The sequence below is a fragment of the Sciurus vulgaris genome (assembly GCF_902686455.1).
Source record: "Sciurus vulgaris genome assembly, chromosome: 13".
Classification (NCBI taxonomy): Eukaryota; Metazoa; Chordata; class Mammalia; order Rodentia; family Sciuridae; genus Sciurus; species Sciurus vulgaris.
In genome coordinates, this window is record NC_136474.1 from 36,271,143 (window position 1) to 36,295,442 (window position 24,300).

A 24,300-nucleotide genomic window follows, 5' to 3' on the forward strand; every position below is an offset into this window, starting at 1 on the left:
CCCCACCTGACAGAGATAGGGAAACTTCAAGCATGTCAGAATTTAGTCTCAGTTCATTGCCTCAAGAGACCCCAAATCAGGTTGCTCCCTAGCCCAAGGGTCACAGTCACACTGCACAGGAGGAATATTCCCAGTGTGTGGAACTGCAGCTCCTCTGTAGGGCCTTGTGCCCTGCCCCCTCATGTTATCCATAGGCTGTGTGCCAGGTAAGTAGTTACTACACAGTACTGTTTAGAGAATAATAGCAAGGGGAAAAATTTTGTATGTGTTCAATATAGACACATTATTGTTTCTCAATATTCTTGATTTGAGGTTAGTTGAATTCATGGATGAGGAATGCAGATAAAGAAGTTTAACTCTAAATTATATAAACCACAGCACAGTGTACAAAAGGGACTTCTCACATTTAATTCAAATACAAGCCTCTGTTCCTAATGGCTCTACTATGACCCTCAGGCAAGTTCCTTGCTACTGGCATGATAATAAATGTGTTGCCAAGGTCTTCTCAGCAATGCCTCATTTGCTGCAGTTGTCAATAGTTTACCATTAGTTTTACTAGTCAATTAGCAGATGAAGTCCCCCTACATGGAGCAGGATTCTCTCAAGGTCCTGCTGGTTCCCATCACAGTCTGTAGGTTCTTGTCAGGAACCTTACTAATCACTAGACCATTATGGGTTGTTCAATTATAACTAGACAATGTTCCTCCACTGTTGAGGGGCACCCACAGCTGGGGTAATCACCCCTCTGCTTAGAGGGAAACCCTGACAGAGAATGTCCCTTCAGACCTTCTGCATGAAGGATGCTCCTCTAATTGTGAACCCCAGGATCCACAGGGACCTGGATTGCCAACGGCCAGGGAGGTATCTCTACCACCTGCTCACTAACAATGAGGAAGACAAGGATGCCCCTTCTGCTTGATATGCACACACAGGTTCCAACACTTTCTCCCTCATGCCACCTGCCTGTACTGTCCAGTTCCTGGAGCTGCCCAGGAGATACTGCTTTATAGGAACAATCTTCAAATTGTACTTTTATGGAGCCTCTAAATAAACAAAACACTTGATATTCCAAAATCAAGGTGTGATGTATTTTCTTTGTTTTGTCTTGGCCAAGTAAATAAGTAAAAATATTTAAAATGAAGCAGAAAGTTAAAAAAATTCAGGCAAATGGATGAAATTGGAAAATATCATGCTAAGTGAGATAAGCCAATCTCAAAAAACCAAAGGATGAATCATATCGTTAATAAGCAGAATGATACAAAATGGGGGGTGGGAGGGAGGCAATAATGGATGAAGGAGCGAATGTATAGAGGGAAAAGAGGGATGGGGGAAGGAAAAATAACAGAATGAATCAAACACCATTACCCTAGGCAAATGTATGATTACACAAATGGTATGCCTCTACTTCATGTACAGAGAAACAGGATGTACCCCATTTGTTCACAATTACAAAAAAAAAAAAAAACTTCAAACTGATTTTATGACTTCAATTTCTTAAAAGAAGTTTATTTAAATGAAAAATTTAAGAAAGTCACAGTCTCAGAACTGAGGACAGAACTTTTAAGAAGACCCATTTTACCTAAGACAAAAGGATCACATCATTATTGCTGCTTTCATTCCCCCAGACCTGGACCCACATTGACCTTGGCTTCTGTCTTGACCATTGGTAGGAAAATGCAAAATGGACCAATTTTATGCAACAGTGTTGACAAGACCCACTGAGGCTTCACCACAACCTTTTGGGATAACTGATGTTGGTGGGCTGGCCTAATGTAGAGATATTGGAAGCAATGTGTGTTTTACCTTCTAGGAATGTCTCAAAGCTGATCACATAAAGTATTGATAACTCTCACAATAGCACTATAAACATCAGATTGGCCCCATGGATGAATTAAATCAGGTTATACCTTCAAGGAGGGTCATCACACTAGTTCTGTTTTCTAGGTTATATCACATGCATTCATAATTCATAATATTTTGCACAACCACTTTGGATTCTGAATTTATACACTACATATGACTACTAATAATGTACACAACACCATTCATTTTTATCAAGCACTCAAACACTTGACAAGTCTCAGAGACCCTGGTTGTCCTTGGGCTGTTTACTGATTCATGCATGAGGTAACTTGTCACTTTCTGGAGAAATAAAAGCAGAAATTCTCCAGCCATGCCACTCCACCCTCATCCACAGGCCCCATGAGCACCCCTGTTACAAATACTGTGTTGACCCTGAGGTTCCTGCTGCTCACCAGAGACAACCAAACTCTCCATGCCTTCCTATTAGGTTGAGTTATGTGCCCCAAAATTCATATGTGGTCTCAACTACCATTACTCAAGAATGTGACTTTATTTGGTATTTTGGTCTTTAAAGAATTAATTAAAGGGACTGGGGTTGTGACTCAGTGGTAGAGAACCTGCCTGGCATGAGTGAGGCACTCTGTTCAATCCTCAGCATCACAAAAAAATAAATAAATAAGTAAAATAAAGGTATCGTGCCCACCTACAAATAAAAAAGTATTTTGAAAAAGGAAATAATTAAGGTAAAATGAGGTCCTTATGACTGACTATAGTCCATTCTGACTGGTGACCTTTAAAAAGAAGAAAGTAGTCTGGGTAAAGGAGTGGAGTTTCAAAGAAGTCTGTTATCCCCAGCAGTGTTAGTCTTCAAGAAAAGGAGGACAGATAAAGGCCTTGGATGAGAATAAATTAAGGGAATGCATAACCACCTGATCAGCATCACTGAACACACTTGTTAAGGTTTAGATCTAGCATGTCCCAGAAAGGCTCATACTCTGACAGCTTGATCCCCAATACAGTATTATTCAGAGGTGGGGTTTTTGGGAAATGATTAAATGGTGAGGACTCTGATATCCTAAGTGGATTAATCCACTGATGGCTTCATAATATGAGTGTATTACTCAGAGGTGATAGAAACTGTAGGAAATGGGATCTAGTTTGAAGGGAGTGGGTCCTAGGGGGCGCTACCTTGGGAACTATATCTTGTCACCAGTCCCTTTTTGTCCCTTTCTCTGCTTCCCAGATCACAGGAGGTAAGCAAATTTCCTCTGCCAAGTCCATCTCCCATGATGCTCTGCCTCACCTTAGGCACAAAGTAATGGAGCTGGCCAATCACAAAGGAAAGCTTTATAATCATGAGGCAAAATAAATCTTTCTTTATTTTTCTCAGGTATTTTGTCACAGTGATGAAAAGCCAAAATAATGCAAAAGGGAATAGTTCATCCAGAAGACGAAGAAAGATCAAATCATCGGTAAATGTGGAAAAAGTAAATCTCACTAGTGGAGTAAACGTGCAAATGAGAAAGAGTAAAGGATCATAATTGTCAATATAGTAAACCATGAAAATTCTAAGATGAATAAAACAGAAAGAAAAGAACATGGAATATTTCAAACCACTACAAGTAAAAAGAGCAAGATTACACGAATAACAACACACCTTTCAAGAATCACCCTGTATGTAAATGTTTTTAATTTTCCATATGAAAGAGGCAGATTGGCTAAATGGATTAAAAAATAAGATCCAACAAGAGCGGCCCCAAGAAACTTAATTCTTGTGCAGAGATATACACACACTGAAAGCAAATAGATCAGAAGTTATGTTCCAAGCAAAGGAATCCAAAAGCAAAAAGGAGTAGATATAATTGTAAAACAGACTTTAAAAGAAAATCAGAAGGATAAAGAAGGTCGCTATATATTGATCAAGGGAAAAATCCATCACAAAGATACAATTTTTAAAAATGCACAAGCAATAAGCCTGAAGCACCCAATTTTAAAAAACAAACATGATTAGAGATAAATGGAGAGATAGGCCACAAGAAATACATCATCCAGACACTCCCAAAAAAATCAACAAAGAAACATCAGATGTTCACTGTACTACAGATCAAATGGCCAAACATGTACAAAGTATTACATCCAACAATTGAAAATACATATTATTTCTTCAGCACAAAAAATATTTTCCACAATAGACCATATATTAGGCAATTGATCAATTCATAACAATTTTTTAAATTTAAATATATTTTATTATTTGTAGGTAGACAAAATACTTTTATCTACTTTTTTATGTGGTGCTGAGTATTGAACAGAGTGTCTCACACATACTAGGCAAGCACTCCACAACTAAGCCACAACCCAACCACTAACAATTTTTTTAAAATGAAATGATATCTTGTATTTAATCTGATCACAATGAAAAGAAGCTAGAAATAACTGCAGAAATTTTACAAACACATGAAACCTGAGCAACACACTACTAAATGAACAGTGGACATACTACTTTCTTCTAGATCATGTATAAAATTAGAGGGAAAATATTAAAATTTGTTACTGTCTTTTTTTTTTGGTACCGAGGATTGAACTGAGGGACACTGGACCACTGAGTCAAACCCCCAACCCTATTCTGTATTTTTCTGAGAAGGATCTCATGGAGTATCTTAGGGCCATGCTTTTGCTGAGGCTGGCTTTGAATATGTGATCCTCAGTTTCAGCCTCCTGAGCCACTGGCATTACAGGCATGTGCCACTGTGCCCAGCTTAAAATTTCAAAGAAATGGAACCACAACATACTATAACAGGGAAAGCGGTGCTGAGAGGAAAGTTTGTAGCAATAAATGCCTAGGTAAACAAAAAGAATTCAAATAAATAATATCATGATTCATCATAATGACTTACAAAGCCAGGAACTAACCAAATCCAAAATTCTTGGAAGGAAAAAAATAGTAAAGATCAGAAAAAATTAAATAAATTTAGACACTAAAAGAATAATACAACCCTGATAACAGAACCAGACGAAGACACATCAAGGAAAGAATATTTTGGACCAATATCCTTAATGAACAGATATGAAAAAATTCTTAACAATTTTAGCAAATCACATACAAATATTAAAAAAATAGTGCAAGAGGATCAAGTAGGTTTTATCCCCAAAATTCAAGGTTGGTTCAACAGCTGAAAATCAATCAATGTAATTCACTACATCAAAAGACTTAAAGTTAAGAATCACATGATTATTTCAACAGATGCAGAAAAAGTACTTGATAAAATACAGCACCCCTTCGTGCTCAAAACACTAGAAAAAATACGGAAAGTAGGAATGTTCCTCAACATTGTAAAGGTTATCTATGCTAAGCCCACAGCCAACATGATTCTAAATGGAGAAAAACTGAAACATTACCCCTAAAAACTGGAACAAGGCAGGGATGCCCTCTTTAACCACTGAACTCTCCTTGAAACTCTAGACAGAGCAATTAGACAAACCAAAGAATTTAAAGGGATACAAAGAGGAAAAGAAGAACTCAAACTATCCCTATTTGCTGATAACATGATTCAATATTTAGAGGAGCTGAATAATTCCACCAGAAAACTTCTAGAACTCATAAATGAATTCAGTAAAATAGCAGGATACAAAATCAATGCTCATAAATCTACAGTATTTTTATTCATAAGTGATGAATCCTCTGGAAGAGAAATTAGGAAAACTACCCCATTCACATTAGCCTCAAAAAAAAAAAAAAAATAAAGTACTTGGGAATCAATCTAACAAAAGAGGTGAAAGACCTCTACAATGAGAACTACAGAACACTAAAGAAAGAAATTAAAGAAAACCTTAGAAGATGGAAAGATCTCCCATGTTCTTGGATAGGCAGAATTAATATTGTCAAAATGGCCATACTACCAAAATTGCTATACAAATTCAATGCAATTCCAATTAAAATCCCAAAGATGTACCTCATAGAAATAGAACAAGCAATCATAAAATTCATCTGGAAGAATAAGAGATCCAGAATACCTAAAGAATTCCTTAGTGGGAAGAGTGAAGCAGGTGGTATCACAATACCAGACCTTCAACAATACTACAGAGCAACAGTAATAAAAATGGCATGGTATTGGCACCAAATTAGACAGGCAAATCAGTGGTACAGAATAGAGGACACAGAGACAAACCCACATAAATACAGTTTTCTCATACTACACAAAGGTGCCAAAAACATGCAATGGAGAAAAGATAGCCTCTTCAACAAATGTTTCTGGGAAAACTGGAAATCCATTAGCAGCAAAATGAAATTAACCCCTGTTTCTCACCCTGCACAAAACTCAACTCAAAGGAGGTCAAGGCTCTCAGAATCAGACCAGAGACCCTGCACCTTATAGAAGAAACAGTAGGTCCAAATCTGCATCATGTTGGCTTTGGACCAGACTTCCTTTACATGACTCCCAAAGGACAAGAAATAAAGCAGGAATCAATAATTGGGTAGATTAAAAATAAAAAGGGTTTTCTCAGCAAAGAATCAACAATGTGAGAAGAGAGCCTACAGAGTGGGAGAAAATATTTGCCACACATATTTCGAATAGAGCCCTAATCTCCAGAATCTATGAAGAACACAAAAAACTTTACACCAAGAATAGAAACCCAATCAATAAATACACCAAGGAAATGGCAGACACTTCACAGAAGAAGATCTACATGGAATCAACAGATATATGAAAAAATGCTCAACATCTCTAGTAATAAGAGAAATGCAAATCAAAACTTTCTTAAGATTCCTTCTTACCCCAATTAGAATGTCTCTTATCAAGAATACAAGCAACAATAGGTGTTGGTACACTCATATTTTGCTGATGGGGTTGCAAATTAGTACACCCACTCTGGAAAGCCGTGTGGAGATTCCTTAGAAAACTTGGAATGGAACCACAATTTGACCCTGCTATCCCACTCCTTGGCCTATACCCAAAAGACTTAAAATCAGCACATTGCAGTGATGCAGCCACATCAATGTTGACAGCTACTGAATTAACAATAGGTAGACTGTGGAACCAACCTAGATACCCTTCATTTGATTAATGGATAAAGAAAATCTGGTATATATACACAATGGAATATTACTCAGTCATAAAGAAGAATAAAATTATGGCATTTGCCAGTAAAAGGATGGAGTTGGAGAATATCATGCTAAGTGAGATAAGCCAATCCCAAAAAATGAAAGGCCAAATGATTTCTCTTATAAGTGGATGATGATACATAATGGGGGGGGTGGGAGGGAGGCAAAAATGGAGGAAGGATGGACTGTAAAAAAAGAGGGTGGGTGGGGGTGGGGGAAGGAAAAATAACAATGAGAAAACATTACCTCATGTACATGTATGATTACACAAATGGTGCTACTCTATTTCATATACAAAAATAGAAACAACAGTTGTGCTCTATTTATGTACAATGAATCAAAATAAAAAATAAAAAAAATCATAGAAAGTGAAATAAAATAAAGAATACAATACATCCATAAAACAGTTGGTTTTTTCCAAATAATAATATTGACAAATCCTTAGCTAAACTGACAAAAAGAAAAAGAGAGAAGACCCAAATAAACAAAATTAGACTTAAAAAAGAAGACAGATACTGTGAAATTCAAAGGGTCATTAGGGTAAATATAAACATTCTATGCTAAATAAATTAGAAAATCTAGAAGAAATGGAAAAGTTTCTGGATACATATGACTTACTAAAATTGAACCAAGAGGATACAAAATACCTTAATAGATCAATGACAAGTATTGAGATTGAAGCAGTAATAAAAAGTCTTCTGATTAAAAAAACAAAGAAGAAGCAGCATAATCCCAGGACCACATGGAATCATTAACGAATTTTACCAAATTTTTAAAGAAGTAACACCAATGCTGCTCAAACTAATTCGTGAAACAGGAAAAACAAGCTTTCAAACTTATTCTATGAGAATGGTATCACTCTGCTAACAAAACCTGTAAAGGGCACAACAGATAAAGAGGCATAGATCAATATCTCTGATAAACATATGTATAAAAATCTTTGACAAAATGCTTTCAGATTTAATTTAGTGGCAATTAAAGGGATGATATTCAATGACCAAGTTTGTTTCCTTCCAAGGATGCAAGAATGGTTCAAAAAACATAAATCAATAAATGTAATAAACACAAAAGATAAAATGTCATGATCAAGTCTGTTGTACTCCAACTATACAAGAATGGTTCAACAAATACAAATGAATAAATCTAATAAGCATATAAATAAAATCAAAGATAAAAATCCCATGATTATCACAATAGATGCAAAAAATCCTTTGATAAAAAATCAGCATCTTGGCCAGGAATTGTGGTATACGCCTGTAATTCCAGCATCTTGGGAGGCTGAGGCAAGAGGACGCAGAGTTTAAACCAGCTTCAGCAAAAGCAAGGCACTAAGCAATTCAGTGAAACTTTGTCTCAAATAAAATACAAAATAGGCCTGGGGATGTGGCTCACTGGTCCAGTGCCCCTGAATTCAATCCCCAGTACCCTACTGTCCCCCCATAAAAAACAGCATCTCTTTATGATGGAAAGTATGAATAAATTACATATAATAGAACCATGTTTCAACATAGTGACGGCTATACATCATACTAAACTGAGAAAAGCTGATAGCAATTCTTATAAGATCAGGAACAAGACAAACATCCCCACTCTCACCACGCTTATCAACATAATACCAGAAATATTAGCAAGAGAAATTAGGGAAGACAAAGTGAATAAGAAAAATGACCCAGAAGAGCTAAAGCAATTTTCGCAAAAAAAGAACAATGCTAGGACCACCACAATACCTGATTTCAAATTATACCTGAGACCCACAGTTATAAAAACAGCATAATATTGTCATAAAGAGAGGCAGGTAGACTAATAGAATAGAACAGAGAACCCAAAATAAATACTCACTGCAACTGACTATCAACAAAGGTGCCAAAGTATTGGAAAAACAACAGCCATCTTCAATAAATGGTGCTGGAAAAACTGGATATTCCAATGGAGAACATTGAAACTAGATCCCTATCTCTCACTGTACAAAAATCAACTCAAGATTAAAAAGACCTTAATTTGAGACAGGATCCTTTAGAACTACTAGAGATAAAATAGGAAAACACTTCAAGATGATGGTAAAAGCAATGATTTCCAAGTTAGTACTCCAAAAGCTCAGGAGATCAGAACAAGAATGAACAAGCAGGATTTCACATACGAAAAACACATTAAAAAGGTATTACACCACATCAAGTGGGTTTCATCCCAGGGATGCAAGGTTAGTTCAACATCCAGAAATCACTAAATGTAATTCACCATAATAACAGATTAAAGAAACATGATTATTTCAATAGATGCAGAAAAAGCATTTGATAAAATACAGCACTCTTTCATGCTCAAAACACTAGGAAAAAACAGGGATAGTAGGAACATGCCTCAACATTGTAAAGGCTATCTATGCTAAACCCATGGCCAACATCATTCTAAATAGAGAAAATCTGAGAGCATTCCCTCTAAAAACTGGAACAAGGCAGGGATGCCCTCTTTCACCACTTCTGTTCAAGATCATACTGGAAACTCTAGCCAGAGCAATTAGACAAGCCAAAGAAATCAAAGGGATATGAATAGCAAAAGAAGAACTCAAACTATCAGTATTTGTCAATGACATGATTCTATATTTAGAGGATCTAAAAAATTCCACCAGAAAGCTTCTGGAACAAATAAATGAATTCAGGAGAGTAGCAGGATATAAGATCAACATTAATAAATCTAATGCATTTCTATTCATAAGTGATGAATCCTCTGAAAGAGAAATTAGGAAAACTACTCCATTCATAACAGCCTCAAAAAAAAAAAAAAAAAAAAAAAAACTTGAGAATCGATCTAACAAAAGAAATGAAAGCCCTCTACAATGAAAACTACAGAACACTAAAGAAAGAAATAAAATAAAACCTTACAAGAGGGAAAGATCTCCCATGTTCTTGGACAGACAGAATTAATACTGTTAAAACAGTGATACTAACAATGTCACTATACAGATTCAATGCAATTCCAATTAAAATCCCAATGATGTACTTCATGATAAAGAGAATGCAATTATGAATTCAGTTGGAATAATAAGAGACCCAGAATAGCCAAGGAAATCCTTAGCAGGAAGAATGAAGCAGGAGGTAACACAATACCATATTAAACTATACTATAGAGCAATAATAATAAAAACAGCATGGTATTGGCACCAAAATAGGCAAGCAGACCAATGGTACAAAATAGAAAACATAGAGACAAACCCACATAAATTATCTCATACTAAACAAAGGTGCCAAAAACATACAATGGAGAAATAAATAGCCTCTTCAACAAATGGTGCTGGGAAAACTGTAAAAGTATATGCAATAAAATGAAATTAAACCCCTATCTCTCACCCTGCACTGAACTCAAAAGGGATCAAAGACCTAGGAATTAGAACAGAGACCCTGCACCTAATAAAAGAAAAAGTAGGCCCAAATCTTCATCATGTCTGCTTAGGACCAGACTTCCTTAACAAGAATCCCAAAGCATAAGAAATTAAAGCAGGAATCAATAAATGGGATAGATTCAATCTAAAAAGCTTTTTCTCAGCAAAGGAAACAACCAAAAATGTAAAAGAGACCCTACAGAATGAGATAAAATCTTTAACACATGCACTTTGGATCGAGCTCTAATCTCCAAAATTATAAAAACTCAAAAAATTTAACAGCAAAAATACAAATAACCCAATTAATAAATGAGCTAAGGAACTGAGAAGACATTTCACAGAAGAAGATACACAATTGATCAACAAATATATGAAAAAATGTTCAACATCTCTAGTAATTAGAAAATACAAATTAAAACTACCCTAAGATTTCATCTCACTCTAATTAGGATGGCTATCATCCAAAATACAAGCAACAATAGATATTGGAAAGGATGTGGGAAATAAGGTATACTCATGCATTGGAGGTGGGATTACAAATTGGTGCAGCCATTCTGGAAAGCATTATGGAGTTTTCTTAGAAAACATGGAATGAAACCATCATTTGACCCAGTTATCCCACACCTAAACCTATAACCAAAAGGCTTAAAATATATTACATACTACAATCGTGCAGCCACATCGATGTTTATAGCAACTCAATTCAACAATAGCTAGATTGTGGAACCAACCTAGATACCCTTCAATAGATGAATGCATAAAGAAACTGTAGTATATAAACACAATGGAATATTACTCAGTCATAAAGAAGAATGAAAGTATGGAATTTGCAGGTAAATTGATGGAGTTGGAGAATATCATGCTAAGTGAGATAAACCAGTCCCAAAAAACCAAAGATCAAATATTTTCTCTGTTAAGTGAATGGAAATATATAATGGGGTACAGAGAGGTAAGGGACGAAAGGAGGAAATTTGGATGTGTAAAGGGAAATGAGGGGAAGGGATGGGGCAGGGGAAAGGAAACATGGTGGAATGAGACAAACATCATTAACCTATGTACATGTATGATTACACCATGGTGTGACTATACATCATATACCAGAGAAATGAAAAGTTCTACTCCATTCATTTACAATGAATCAAAATGCATTGTACTGTCATGTATAACTAAATAGAACAAACAATAAAACTATGCATGTAAACTTTGACCACAAAAGAAGTCACTTCAACATAGTTACAAATTTATACCTATTAATTTTTCTACTGTACTCCCTTATAATGTCATCAAACCAAAAACAGAAGCAATATTATTATGGATGTCTTCTAATACTCTCTCTTAGACTATATGATTGTTTACAGTGGAATTTACACAGGGTAAGTTCAGGTCATCAATGCAACAGTAAACAAATTAAGAAAGGTCCTATACAGAAAATGCTTTATTGAGAATAGTGTATCCTTTTCAAATTCATTTTTTAAAGGATAAATTAAGTGATTACTCCTCAATCATTAGAGGTAGTTATAAAGTCTAAAATCAGAAAAATGTTCATAACAAATAGTTCATTACTATGGCATGCTGAATATATTGTCCCTAGAAGCAATTCATAGTTCAATAAGCGTAAAAAATGCAATGAACAGTTTGCATTTAAGCAACATTCCCATCAATCACTGCTCATGCATCTGTCACATGCCACCTTGATGATTTGTGTGTCCAGTTTTCATGGCAGAAAGCCAGAGCTTTATCCAGAAGAAGTAATCCATGAGGTTCAATCCATTACAAAACTATTTACATTACAGATGTTATGGCCACCTGTATTTTATTTTAATAATATTCCCCTACTCTAAATCTTATAAACATTTCAGCATTTTTATACATACCAAGTAAGAGATAACCATAAAGTAAGACATTGAAGAAAAAACAAAAACACATCTCCTTTGTTTTTAAAAATTTTCACATCAAAGCATTTTGTTGCAAATGAAGTAATTTGTACTGTTTTGTTTCACAGTACTAGAGATTGGATGCAGGGCCTAGTACAAGCAAGTGCTCTACCACTGAGCTACACCCCAAGACCCTTCTTTATTTCATTTTGCAACAAGTCTTGCTGAGTTGCTGAGGCTGGCTTCCAACTTGCAATCATCCTCCCTCAGACTCCTAAGTAGCTGGGATTACAGGTTTGTATCACTCTGACCTGCTTGAAGTGACATTTTAAATCCACAGATGAACGACTCTCTAAGTGACATTAGAACCTATTGCAAATCTGGTTTTGAAATGGACTTGTATTTAAACAGATTTCAAACTCACTTTACTGAAAACAGACACTCCAGAATACATTGTGGAGTAGTAAAATATGTGATACCATCTTCATACTCCAAGGGGAAAAGTTATTTTGCAAATAACTTTTCCAAAAAGAACAAAAACAGGGAGGCTTTCTACAATGTTATCTCTAAGAACAATTCCCCTTCATAGACTACAATGCTGTTGACATTCCCAAGCACTTGAACTTCTGAAGAACTCCCACAGGAAGAAATTCCTCCAAGTTTCACCAGACACAGTTACAGTTTTTGTCCTTCTCACCACATTAACAGTATGACACATTCTGCTCCAGACAGTCCCAATGGCTTCCCCCATGTTCCCTAAGGTTGGTCACATGCATAAACATTCTTGTAACATAATCAATTGCTGTGATTATTTCTGGGGCCAATGTGGATTGCTGTATTTTCCAAAGAGGTGTAGGTCTCTGTGATTACTCAATTTGCTAGGGTGTCCCTCCCTGGGCTGAGTTGTCATACCCAGAACAACCCATCTCTCCATAAACATGTTGTCCATGCTTCTCACACCCATGGTACCACAGTTATGCAAACCACACAGGGGAAATTAACATCCAGAAAGGTCTCAAATAATGCTGTGCCAGCCACAGTGAATGGGGATTAGAAAATGCTAAGCCCTCCTTTAGGAAACATGGTTGGCACAGCCCTGCAGTCCTGAACATTTTTGTGCATTAGCTTTGTCACCCTCATTCAATCTCATTATGTCTGCATCTCTTCCTTCCCCGTTTTGGCCAGTACTTGAAATTGCTGCTCCATGATGTTGTCACAATCTCTACCATTTCTTGCCAATAACCACTTGACCAGACAGACATCTATCAGCTCAGGAATCCTCCTGAAACTTTGCAAGCAAGACCATCCCACCACCCTTTTATATTCCTGCCATCATCTGTTGGTAGAAACACTTTACATACCTATGTCCAACATCAAGAAAAACTTCAAGAGGTGTATGAACTTATTTTGTACATTGCAGTCCCTGGAGTGAGAAAAACTTCCCATATTCCAAGTATATGACTTTGGCAAGCCACTCTGTATCTCCAAACTTCACTTCCTAAAATGAGAATGAATGTTAATAATGTTGTAGTGAAGAGGAAATAAGTTACAATATTCGAACAATGCATACTCCCTATTGGATAATTTTGATATTATCATTTTTTTAAATTTTTATTTCATTATTATTACCAGTTAGAGGATGATTTTGATATTATCATTGTTTTTATTTTTACTGCATGACTTCCAATTTAATTTTTACTTCCTAAATAAAAGTACAAACAATTGTGATATATTGTTTCTAGAATCAACCTATTAATTTTCTAGCACAAAAATTAATGTTTAATACATACTAGGGACTAAGAGTTCTGAGAAACAAATGAATATTCTTTAAAGTAATTTTAAAGTTCACTTTTTTGAACATGATTGTTGCTGCCCCCAGCAATTTGTTACCGCCTGCAGCAACAATTGCGCGGGTATTTATCAGAGGTGGACTGGAAACTGAGCTACTTCTACTATCTTTCTCTTTAGTGTGCTGCTTTCTTGCTTACTTGCTTGTTCCCTAGCTTATAGAGGAACAAAGGCTTTGAGAGGAGAGAGAGAGAGGCTTTGCCCAAGAGAGAGTCTTTGCTTAAGAGAGAGAGACTACACTTTCAGAGATCTATATCGTCTTAAAGTTCTGCATCCTGCAAACTAAAGGTGCATGCTATCAGAGGTGCTTCTTCTGTGATCTGCAATCTGTCTTCTGTGTTCTGCCATCATTCAGAGGTGCTACTTATCCTCCTTATCCGGTTATCCCTGGTGCTTCCTATAGGTGTGTCTTATATACCTAAAGCAGTCAATCAGCTTAGGATTAGCACAACTGAGGCACACCTCTCAGTACCAAACAAGAAAGAATGAGGAATATCTGTTGACCACTAGCACAAAGGAGACATTAACTACTCAGGCAAAGGTAGATCACGCCGTGTTAACATTAATTGTGCGCCACCTCTTAGCTCAATGCCAGCCACCATCTTAGGGTTACCCAAACACGTCTTCTGCACATGATATTTAGTGTGTTTCTACTAATTTACTTTGGTATTGAAGGCTGTTTTCTCTAATCCCAGTTACTGCTGCTTTGACTGTGAACAAGGTGCACTCATGGAGTTCTTCAAACTGACTTTGTTCTCTCCATACTGAATATGCACACCAGCTCTTTGGTGCTGGTGTCTCCAGTACTTGGATGAAATCCAGGGTCCCCATGGCTTTCCTGTTTATGTTCAAATAAGGAAAAATCCATGGTTCTCTCCAGAGACAAAATAAAGTCTGGTTACAGTAATTACACTGACAGTCGCAGGTTAACAGTCAAAACAGGACACTGCATTGAAACTACCCATTTTCTCTCAGGAACAGCCAGTCTTACTGATATCCTGCAGAGTCGGGCCAGCAAGCAGCAGGTAGACTTCTTCATTGGCATTTGGTACATTTACCTCTCCTGGCACACATGTCTAGTGGTCATATCTTCTGACCACTTCAAGTCCAGCAGCTACCCTGAGAGTGAAAAAGCAAGAAAATATTACTTGCTTTGATGGGTGCTGCTCTTCCCTAAGCCCACAAGAATGCTGTCTGGACTGGACACGCATTCAGAGGGGATGTTTCATGGGCATCCCTGCATTTTCCAGGGCCTCACTCCTGTAGGGCTCCTGGCTGGTCCTCACAGTTTTCCCCTCGACCCCCTCACCGGGTACTACTCTTGCTGTCACAATCTCTCTCCCAACCACAGGGCTCTCAAGCTGTGATCTAACTTTTGACCCTGTGGTGGAAAAACAGTTATTCCCAAGTCAACCTCTTCTGTGTTACTGGGAATATCAGCTCACTCTACTCCTAGATGGCTCAAAAATGGTCAGAAAAAGAGTCTCTGAATTCCCCCATATGCACAAGGAACAAAGAGGTAGATTCTCACAGTGGTTCCTACATTGGAATTGTTTGTAGAAAAACTAAGAGCAACTTGATTTAGAAAAGCTTGTGTTAGAAAAAAAAGAAAGAACAAAATGTTCTAGCACTAGGTTCCACTTGGGACCAAAGATGGTTTAACTGCATCACCTCTGCACATTCCATTCACAGTCAGAGAAAACGAAGGGCCATCTGGAAAGAATCTGATTAGTTGCAGTCTGACCAAAAGCCAGAGGTCAGGTCAGTCAAGAGCACGTGATTGTCTGAAGCTGCATTGCTATGACAGACTGAGATTTAGTTGCTTGGCTACAAGCGAATTCCTACAGTTAAGACAGGTTACAGCATTTTGCTTATTAAGCTACATTACAGTTTACCGTATACGGTGGCCACATAGGGAAAAACATTATCACCCAAACAGAGACTGGTTTAGGACAAACTTATTTTAGTTTAACAATTAGCCCCATTTTGGTCACATTTTTAAATCTTCAGAGAGTGACCAAAACCATGAATGTAGACAGTGACGCTGTCTTCTACAATTGTCAAAATGGATCTGTTTGATTTCAATACAGACTTCACAATTTCACAATGTCATATTAGTTAGATGAGCTGGGCATAGTGGCACTTACCCATAATTCTAACCAGTCAGGAAGTTGAGACAGAAGGATCATGAGTTGTAGGCCAGCCTCAGCAACTTAGAGACCACAATCAACTTTGGGAGATCCTAATAAAAATAACATAAAAATAAAATACAAAAATCAAAAGGGCTGAGGATGTGGTTCAGTGATACAGCACCCCTGGATTCCCTCTCCAGTTCTGCTCCCCCTTCTCCCCCACAAAAGAAGGTTTTCTGCCTACCATGATACATAGAATTGGAGGGGTGAAAATGAAGATTTCAGGCACATACCTTGGTGTTGAAATGGAAGTGAATATAAAAGTGCAAAGCACTTAAAGGTGCATTGCAGTCACTCAATAAGTACTCAATACAGAGAAAACACTTCAAATTGAAAGAAAGCCCTGTCAGATAACTCTTCTGGGATGTAGTTACTCTGGGACACTGAAGGGTGTGGCAGGCGATGCCCGGGGTCATGCCACAAAGACCAAGCTAACATGGCGGCTGGCACAGCACCAGTGGGCGTGTAGTTTGTCTCTCGTGTAAACAGGAAGATGAGCACACTGGCTATCCCTGTCAGACCATGCCTAAGCTACCAATAATAATATTCCAAGACTAACTTCCCCTTGGCAACAAGTTTCTGATTGGTTTGTTAACTGTATGTAAGTGAGTGTTCTTCCTGTAATAAAGGTCTTTTCCATCCAAGCAAGTAGAGTGTTGTGCGTGCTTCACTTTCTGTCCTTTTGGTCGGCGAGAAAGGGGAACTCAAAGGAGAGGATAACCCAAAATAGACCCTTTTGAGTATCCACTGTCAGCACAGACAGAAAACTCCTAACTGCCAAGCCACAATGTTGTTATGTGTCTGTTCCCATGAAAGGCCTGGGCTTGTCCATCTGGGCTCCCTTCAGCGACATTGGTCCCAATTCCTGAATGGGGTCTGAAGTATTCTCACACAAGAGTCCTTGGGCATCCTTACATGCCCCAGTTCTAATCTGGGGACATTACTGGCATGTTTGTGGCTCAAAAGATGAGTGAGTGAAGGATCAGCTGTTCCCTGCTACTTACAGAGGAGGTGACTTTGTTAGAGGAAGGGGCTGGGGACCTGTTGTATTTTGGACAGGAGCTGTCCTGATCACTTTCCAACCCTGTGACAAGTACCTGAGATCAACACCTCCAATGGAGCAGTGACCTATTTTGGCTCATTATTTCAGATCTATAGTCATTTGACTCTTGCATCTGAACCTATGGCAAGGCAAAACATCTGGAAGAGTGTGTGGCAGAGGAAACTGCTCACCTCACAGCACTTGGAAAGCAAAGAGAAACAGAGCCACAAATGCACAGGGGTCCCAGTACCCATTCAGGGGCACATCCCAAATGAACTAATTTCCATCAACTGGGAAATTAATTTCCATCCACTTTCCAAAATGTTCCACCACCTCCCAAGAGTGCCATCAGCTGGGAATCAGAGGTTTAACAGGTAAACCATTTGGGGGATTAAAGGTCAATACCAGAACATCTACCCCTTGTGCCCAAAAGCTCATGTCTGTCTCAGGAGAAATAAAGGCATTCAGTCCATCTCCAAGAGTCCAAAAATCTCAACAGTGCCTACATTTCTCAATAGTCCTCCAAAGTCTCTTCTGAGACTAACGGAATGCAGTTATGCTGAACCCTGAATTAAAAGGCTTTTTCCTCCACTCTTTCTTCTTTTGGATTCATGAGCATAACTTTCTTTCCTCCCTACACCCTCATACCTCTCTTAATGACTAACCACAGAGTTAGTTAAAATGCTATCCCTTGGACTGGGCACTCTCCCTTTCTAGGTAACAGGAAATGTTCAAATTCAAAGGCATTGGCAGAAGTGTAGAGAAGAGACAGACTAGGATGGAAACCAGGTGCACACCTTCAGAATCTAGGATGCATCTAACAATCACATAATCTTAGATTCAAAAGTCTGGCATGCTCAGTGTCTACTGCACCCAGATAAGACTCAAACAACCCCAGCTCCTGAAAAAGCACATCTGTCAAGAATAGTGAACTACCCCCTTGTGCCCACCAGCCCAACACTGAGAGAACAATCCCTCATATCACAGTATATACACTTTTACTCAGCAGCACTAAGCATGATGAAACCAGCAGTTACCCATTCATGTTGAATTACTGCAAAATGAACTCTTTTCTTCTCCCACCTCTCTGCCTCTTCAGGTACTGGCTGACTCAGGTGAAATCAAAGCACCACAATCAAACCTTTTGCGGTTATGTTAGCTATAATCCTCTCTAATAATCAAAAAGAAAATTAACGTATTTCCAAGATACAATGGCACAAGGGGAAACACAACTAGCCCAAAAGGGAAGAACAGGAAACTAGCAAGTTAAAAAAAGGAAGCAGCTCTCTTTTCCTTTCTGCCCTTTTCCCTGTGCAGACGTGAATCATCTGCACAAAATAAAAAGTTCCTTGTGTGAGACCTGTATCTGTGGAGCATTTCTGGGAGCTAGCGAACCATAATTGTGCCTTTAATGCCTAAGAACTGGTGCCGAAGACTCAGGGATTTTTTTTTTTTTTTTCCGCTGACTAAGCAGTTGGAATCCCATCCTATAGCAAGCCCGGTGCCCGCTTATACAGGCTCATCTTCCATTTACATGGATGCCCAGTTTTCTGCATACAACACCGGACTCCAGAATTGGTGAGTTCCCCTTAGGCAGGCCCTGACCACTTAAACACATCTCAGCCACCCACGGCTCTCACCATGGTGCCGCTCCCCCCACCCACTGTATCTGAGAAGCGGCCATTCCTGAGGCTCGTGGTTCCCTCCCGCCGCACTGCGGCTTCACGCCTGCACCTTTTTCTCGCCACCTGCCCTGCGGCCCGGTGACTTCCTCCCGCTGCCCTGCAGCTTCCCTCTCCTGGCTTCTGCCACCAGACTGCCGAGGTGTGGGGATATCTCCATGGTCCCCAGAACTGGTCCTAGTTGCTGGGTGGACTCCTGGGTTTTATGGTGCTGAGATTCTTTCTCAGGGTCTGAAGCTCTCTCTCTTATTTCCCGCTGCGTCTCGCTCAAAATCCTGGCCAGGTCTTCAGACTCTCTTGGCTTTATGCCTGGTTAAACATTAGTTTTTTTGGTGATGACCAGCCTTTGTTCTAACCTCTCGTTGCCTGGCACCATGACCTCAGGACGCCAAAATCACTAGCCAGGTTGGTCTCAGTTTACCATGGGATTCAGGACATCCAGCCCAGCAAACTCACCCCTGAGATGTTTAATCATCTCAAACTCCTTCACCTATTCGCTGAATCAGAGCTAAATTGTCCTTTAGATAGTAAGTCAGAATGGCCTATTTATGGCACCCTGAATTCTAGCTTTATACTAGGTAAAATTATATGTCTAATTATACTAGTTATATTAAGTACATATGTGGGCAACCTGGTGAATGGAAAGGAACTTTTCCCCTTCGTGTTTTTCCTTTCTTTCTTGCTGCTTCTCCTCCCCCTTTTAATCCTTTCTCTTCTAAGTGTAATCCAGCTGATGAGTCATGTCCTTACAGGTCTCCTACTGCAGAAGTTCCTGTTCATTTCTCTCCTTTGCCTCATTCTGTTTCTCCTTCTGCTCCACCATTCAGCCCACCAAGTCCCCCCACCACGCGGTCTCTACACACATTCTAGCTCCTTTACGGGAGGTGGCTGGCGCGGAGGGAGTAAAACCTGAACACGTTCTCTTGGCTGATTCCTTATTTTCAAATCTTTTCTTTCTCTCTTAGCTCTCCCTGCAGGCTCAAGAAATTAAACCTAAGCATCAAGTTTCTGCTAGGCCATATTAGCCCCTTTCAGATTCAGATCTCAGGCAAGGGTTACATTGAAGTGTAAATGAAGAAAGGCGCAGTAGGAAACCAGTTTCAAACCCAAGGAAAAAAAAAGTGTAAAAGTGTCCATTTTAAATTTCTCCTGGGCTACAACTCAGAATACTTTTCTCCCTTTCAACTTTTCTCTCCTTCTCATTTTCTCATGCTTTAATTAATAACCATTATCATTTTTCTTCCAGAACTTTGTTTTTCTTAAAAGCTGTATTTTTGAGCTCACAATTTTAATCCTACAGACCTAGGTTAATAATTTTTGATCAGTTCTTTTTATCCAACTCTAGAGTTATTTTTGAACATCCATTACATTGCAATGGAAATAAATATTACAAGGCCTTTGCTTTTGTGTTACATATAAGCGTGCATAAAAATTAAAATTTTAAAAATGGATCCAAATATTTTTAAGTCACATGATTTAATAAGGTTCAATTTAAATTGGGTAAACTAATAAAAGTAAAATCTCCTTCAAATTAACTTACAAGTCTCTAGGTAGTCACACTAATAAATTATTAATGTTTATAAAATGTCTAACATCAATTTTTCTAGGACTTTTCTTCAACAGGAAAGAGATGCCAAATACTGTTGGTACACTTGTCTGATGTCTTGGTTTTTCTGCAATAAGCAACATGTATGGGATTACTCAAATGTGTTTGTTAGGGACATCTGATTAATTTATAAAGCTATTTCATGGAGTAACATACTTAAAAACATTATTCTTTGTATATTAAATGTGTTCATATTTTCCAGGTATACAAGCCTTTAAAGCAGAAAATTTATCAAGCTGCTGTTCTCCAAATTAAACTTGTCTGTAATGGTAAACCTATCATTTAATGTTCTATTACCTGTCATCTATAGGGTATACATAACCTAACATTGCACACATATAAAGATTGCTGACATAACTCTTTAGATCCACACTTCCATCAGAGAACAGAGCTCCATCTAATCTCAGCTTAATCTTCAAAATCTGTGTTTATATACTCCTTTGCCCCTCACTGAAAAGCCCCACATTACCGGAGATAAGGCTCTGCCTCACCACCCTGCTACACAATTGTAAAAAAAGCCTGACTTTAACTCATTTAAAGTTGTGTTCAAAAGTCCATATTTGGGTCTTGCCCTCAAAGTCAGCCTGAACCCAGGGAACAAGAGGATTTCTCCAAGGAGCTTTGCAACTCTGGGTCACACAACCTCCTGACCAAGGAGATTGATGAGGCTGCTAGAGGAAAAGCCACTCAGTGCACCTGCTACAGAGGAGGGTCATGGAAAAAGGGAGACATCCCTGATGCTTTCAAAGAAAGCCACGTCATCGAGAAGACCCTGCCTAACCAAATGGCACTAATGGAGCTAAGAAGCTGCTCTTAAGTTCTCTATGAGTGACCCTTGTGGAAACTCAGCTAACTCTTTGACAGGAACAGGTCACTTTGACCAGCTTGATCTTAAACACCTAGCAAATCAGTTAATATCAAGAGAAACTGCCAGAGTCAGAAGTTTTTAGTCAGTTTAAGGCCTACAGACACAGGTAGGCTTAATCTATGTTTGCTAGTAACAGAAGTATAGAGATCTCTACTAAGTGTTGTGTTCACATTCCTGATAACCTAGACAATGTTAAAGCTTCCAAATAAAGGCCTGTCCTCTCCAGCCTTCGCTAGACCTTGTTATGGGAACAACTTCTCAGTTCTTCCACCCCCTGGTGAGGAATTATTGATTTCTGTCATCTTTATAATATGCATTAGCATGTTCCAGATCCTGCAACATTTATATTGTATCAATCTCATTTCAGTACTCATGTCTTTTTGTTCTTCTCCCATAGAAGCACCCATCCCCAGATGCCTTTACAGCCTGCTGTCCCTGCAACTGGACTTCTACCATGAACCCCTCAATTGACCCAATTTCTAAAAAGGAACCTCCAAACTGCTTGCCCCATGCTGCCCACTTCCAGCTTGAAGAAGTCAGATCGGTCATCACCCCTTTTCCCTACAGCAGTGAAGGAGTTCCTAGTATTAGCGGGGTAAATGAAGTCAGAATTGGGGACAGGCAGTTAATGCAGAAATAGGGGATCAATCAAATCGAGAAAATGAAGTCCATGAAAATCATCTGCCTTTGGAAGCCTGGGAGGAGAATGAACTTTTTACTGTGTCCTGTATAAAAAGAGGAAATTTGAGAAAACAATTTCTGTGGCATGAGCCCTCAGTTTGTGGTACTTTGCTATGACCACCCAAGGAAACTAGTACACTGCTTTTATGGAAAAAGAGCCATAGCTAACAGGCAAAGAAATACTCATTTTCCACTTAAGCTTGTTAGATCTGAAACACCTTTTCTGCCATTATATTCTGATGGAGGGAGTAAGTATTCTCTCCAGGACAGAACTTTTTAAACCATACTTAAGTTATAGTGAAAGCTGTGTCTTCAGCTGTCAATTGCACAAAGAGGGACCATGTGTTGAGAACAAGCCCAGACAGAGGACTAGATTTTGATGCCAAAATTAATCTTTTTCATAAAGATTAATCTAGTTGGAAGGAAGACTGTGCACTCTTTGATCCACTGTGCATTGTCTGCAAAACCAGTCACCTCCAGCAGCAGCTGTCATTTCACACTGTGTGTCCTCTGGCACACCTGAGTGGCCAGAAAAGGCTGTCCAGGTGAAGCAGGATTCAAGGAAAAGACTCAAGGAAGCTGGAAAAATAATTTAACTTGCTCTCTAACATGCAACCATCACAAAGGAAGTGTTACATTGTGGCTTAGGACATCCTCACTGACTCATTAGTAAATATAAGCTGGTATCAGGAACTGTAAACTACAAACCTGTATAAAGTGTAACTTGATAGTTTTAAAAGATTCCCTTCAAGAACATGAATGGGTGATCTGGATTACTATTTTGTATTCTTTTTATTATTTTAAGTATTTTCTATTTATAAGCATACAGATACTCTAGTGCTGGTAAAACACTTGATAACTAAGATTTTATATTCATATTCTGGAAGTCTTGACATAAAGTACTTTGATAGTGGGAAAACATGTAATATGATAGCATGCAGTGTGCTGACAGGATAACATAAAAATGCACCTGAGCTGTGCTGTGTTCTTCATGGTAATAGGACAGGACATCACAAACTGAAATAATATTTAAAGTCATCCAAGAAAGCTCATTTCAAGTATTGCTTTCATGGAGAAAGAAAACTATAATTAACCTAAGCAATTCTGAGCTAAGGATATCTCCTCAGTTGATTAGAGTAAGACCAAATTAGTGATTTTGCTCCCTAGCTTTGTTGATATTTTTGTCTTATTTCTACTCTGTATCAGACTATTTTGAGTGTCTAAAAATTTTACTGGTGTGAATTTTAAAATGAAAAACCCAGGTATATGAAAGCAATAGGAGAACAAATCTCATTTAAGAAGAAAACAGAAAATATTAGTGAAGGCTATATAGGAGGCCTGGTTTTCTACTTGTCTGCACCCTGCAGACTTCCTAAATCCCTTTATCTAAGGGATAAAGCATGTCATGACCATAGCACATTAAGGGATCAACTTTATAATCTTACAATTTATTAGAGATGTTTGTCACAAAATGCCAAATGTCAAATGTGTTTGGGTGCACTTTTGTCACTATTTTTTTTCTGTATTTTAATGCAACATTTTCATTGTTTGTGTGTGTGTGTGTGTGTGTGTGTGTGTGTGTGTGTGTGTGTTTGCCCTCTGGGAAGATTTGGTGGTACAAGCATTAATATAGCAAGGTAGCATTATTCTATAAGAGGACATTTTTTTGTGATACATTCTAGGCATTAAATTAAAAATTCCAATTGTTTCAATAATGGAAGGTGCACCTGGCAGAAAGCCATAGAAACATGAACAAAGAAGACTGCATCTGAGGGAATTGAGATTTGTAATGGTGTAGAACTAGCTTTCCTTTAAGTCTGCCAGCTTGCACCATCAGTTGAGGAGCGGTTTACAAGCCAAAGAGAGGGACATGATAGCATTCAAGGAATGAATCTTGTAAGGGCATAGCCTGTTGTGGAGTGCATGAGAACTACTGTGCTCACTCCATCCAGGACAGTTGGCTATCCTGCCCTACAAGTATAATTATCAGGAGTCACCTGAGATCCAGATGCCTGGCAGAGATGAGAATCCACCAGGACCCTAGTGGTATGTTGACCTAATTTCTATGTAGTACACTCCACCCAAAAATTACACACAGAGTTAGACCTCAGCCACCAGAACTTCCTGTTTAGAGCTCCATTTCAGCCCTAACGTAAAAACGCATCAGTCTAGTCTGTCCAAACCAAACTCCAGCAAACAATACTTCCTGTTCCATAGTACCCTATAC

General features: G+C 38.4%; 2 long non-coding RNA genes across 3 annotated transcripts in view; one reads left to right on the top strand and one right to left on the bottom strand.

Moving 5' to 3' along the window:
- Positions 1-24,300, top strand: part of LOC306642744 — an 838,964-nt gene that overhangs the window by 214,890 nt on the left and 599,774 nt on the right. The window lies entirely within an intron of this gene.
- Positions 14,743-24,300, bottom strand: part of LOC306642736 — a 34,036-nt gene continuing 24,478 nt past the window's right edge. The window contains exon 3 of one of the 2 annotated variants that reach the window (XR_013758644.1): positions 14,743-15,121. This is a non-coding gene — a long non-coding RNA (uncharacterized lncRNA). Of the gene's footprint in view, positions 15,122-16,552; positions 16,578-24,300 lie in introns of those variants that run through there. The other variant, XR_013758645.1, reaches the window with a different exon arrangement.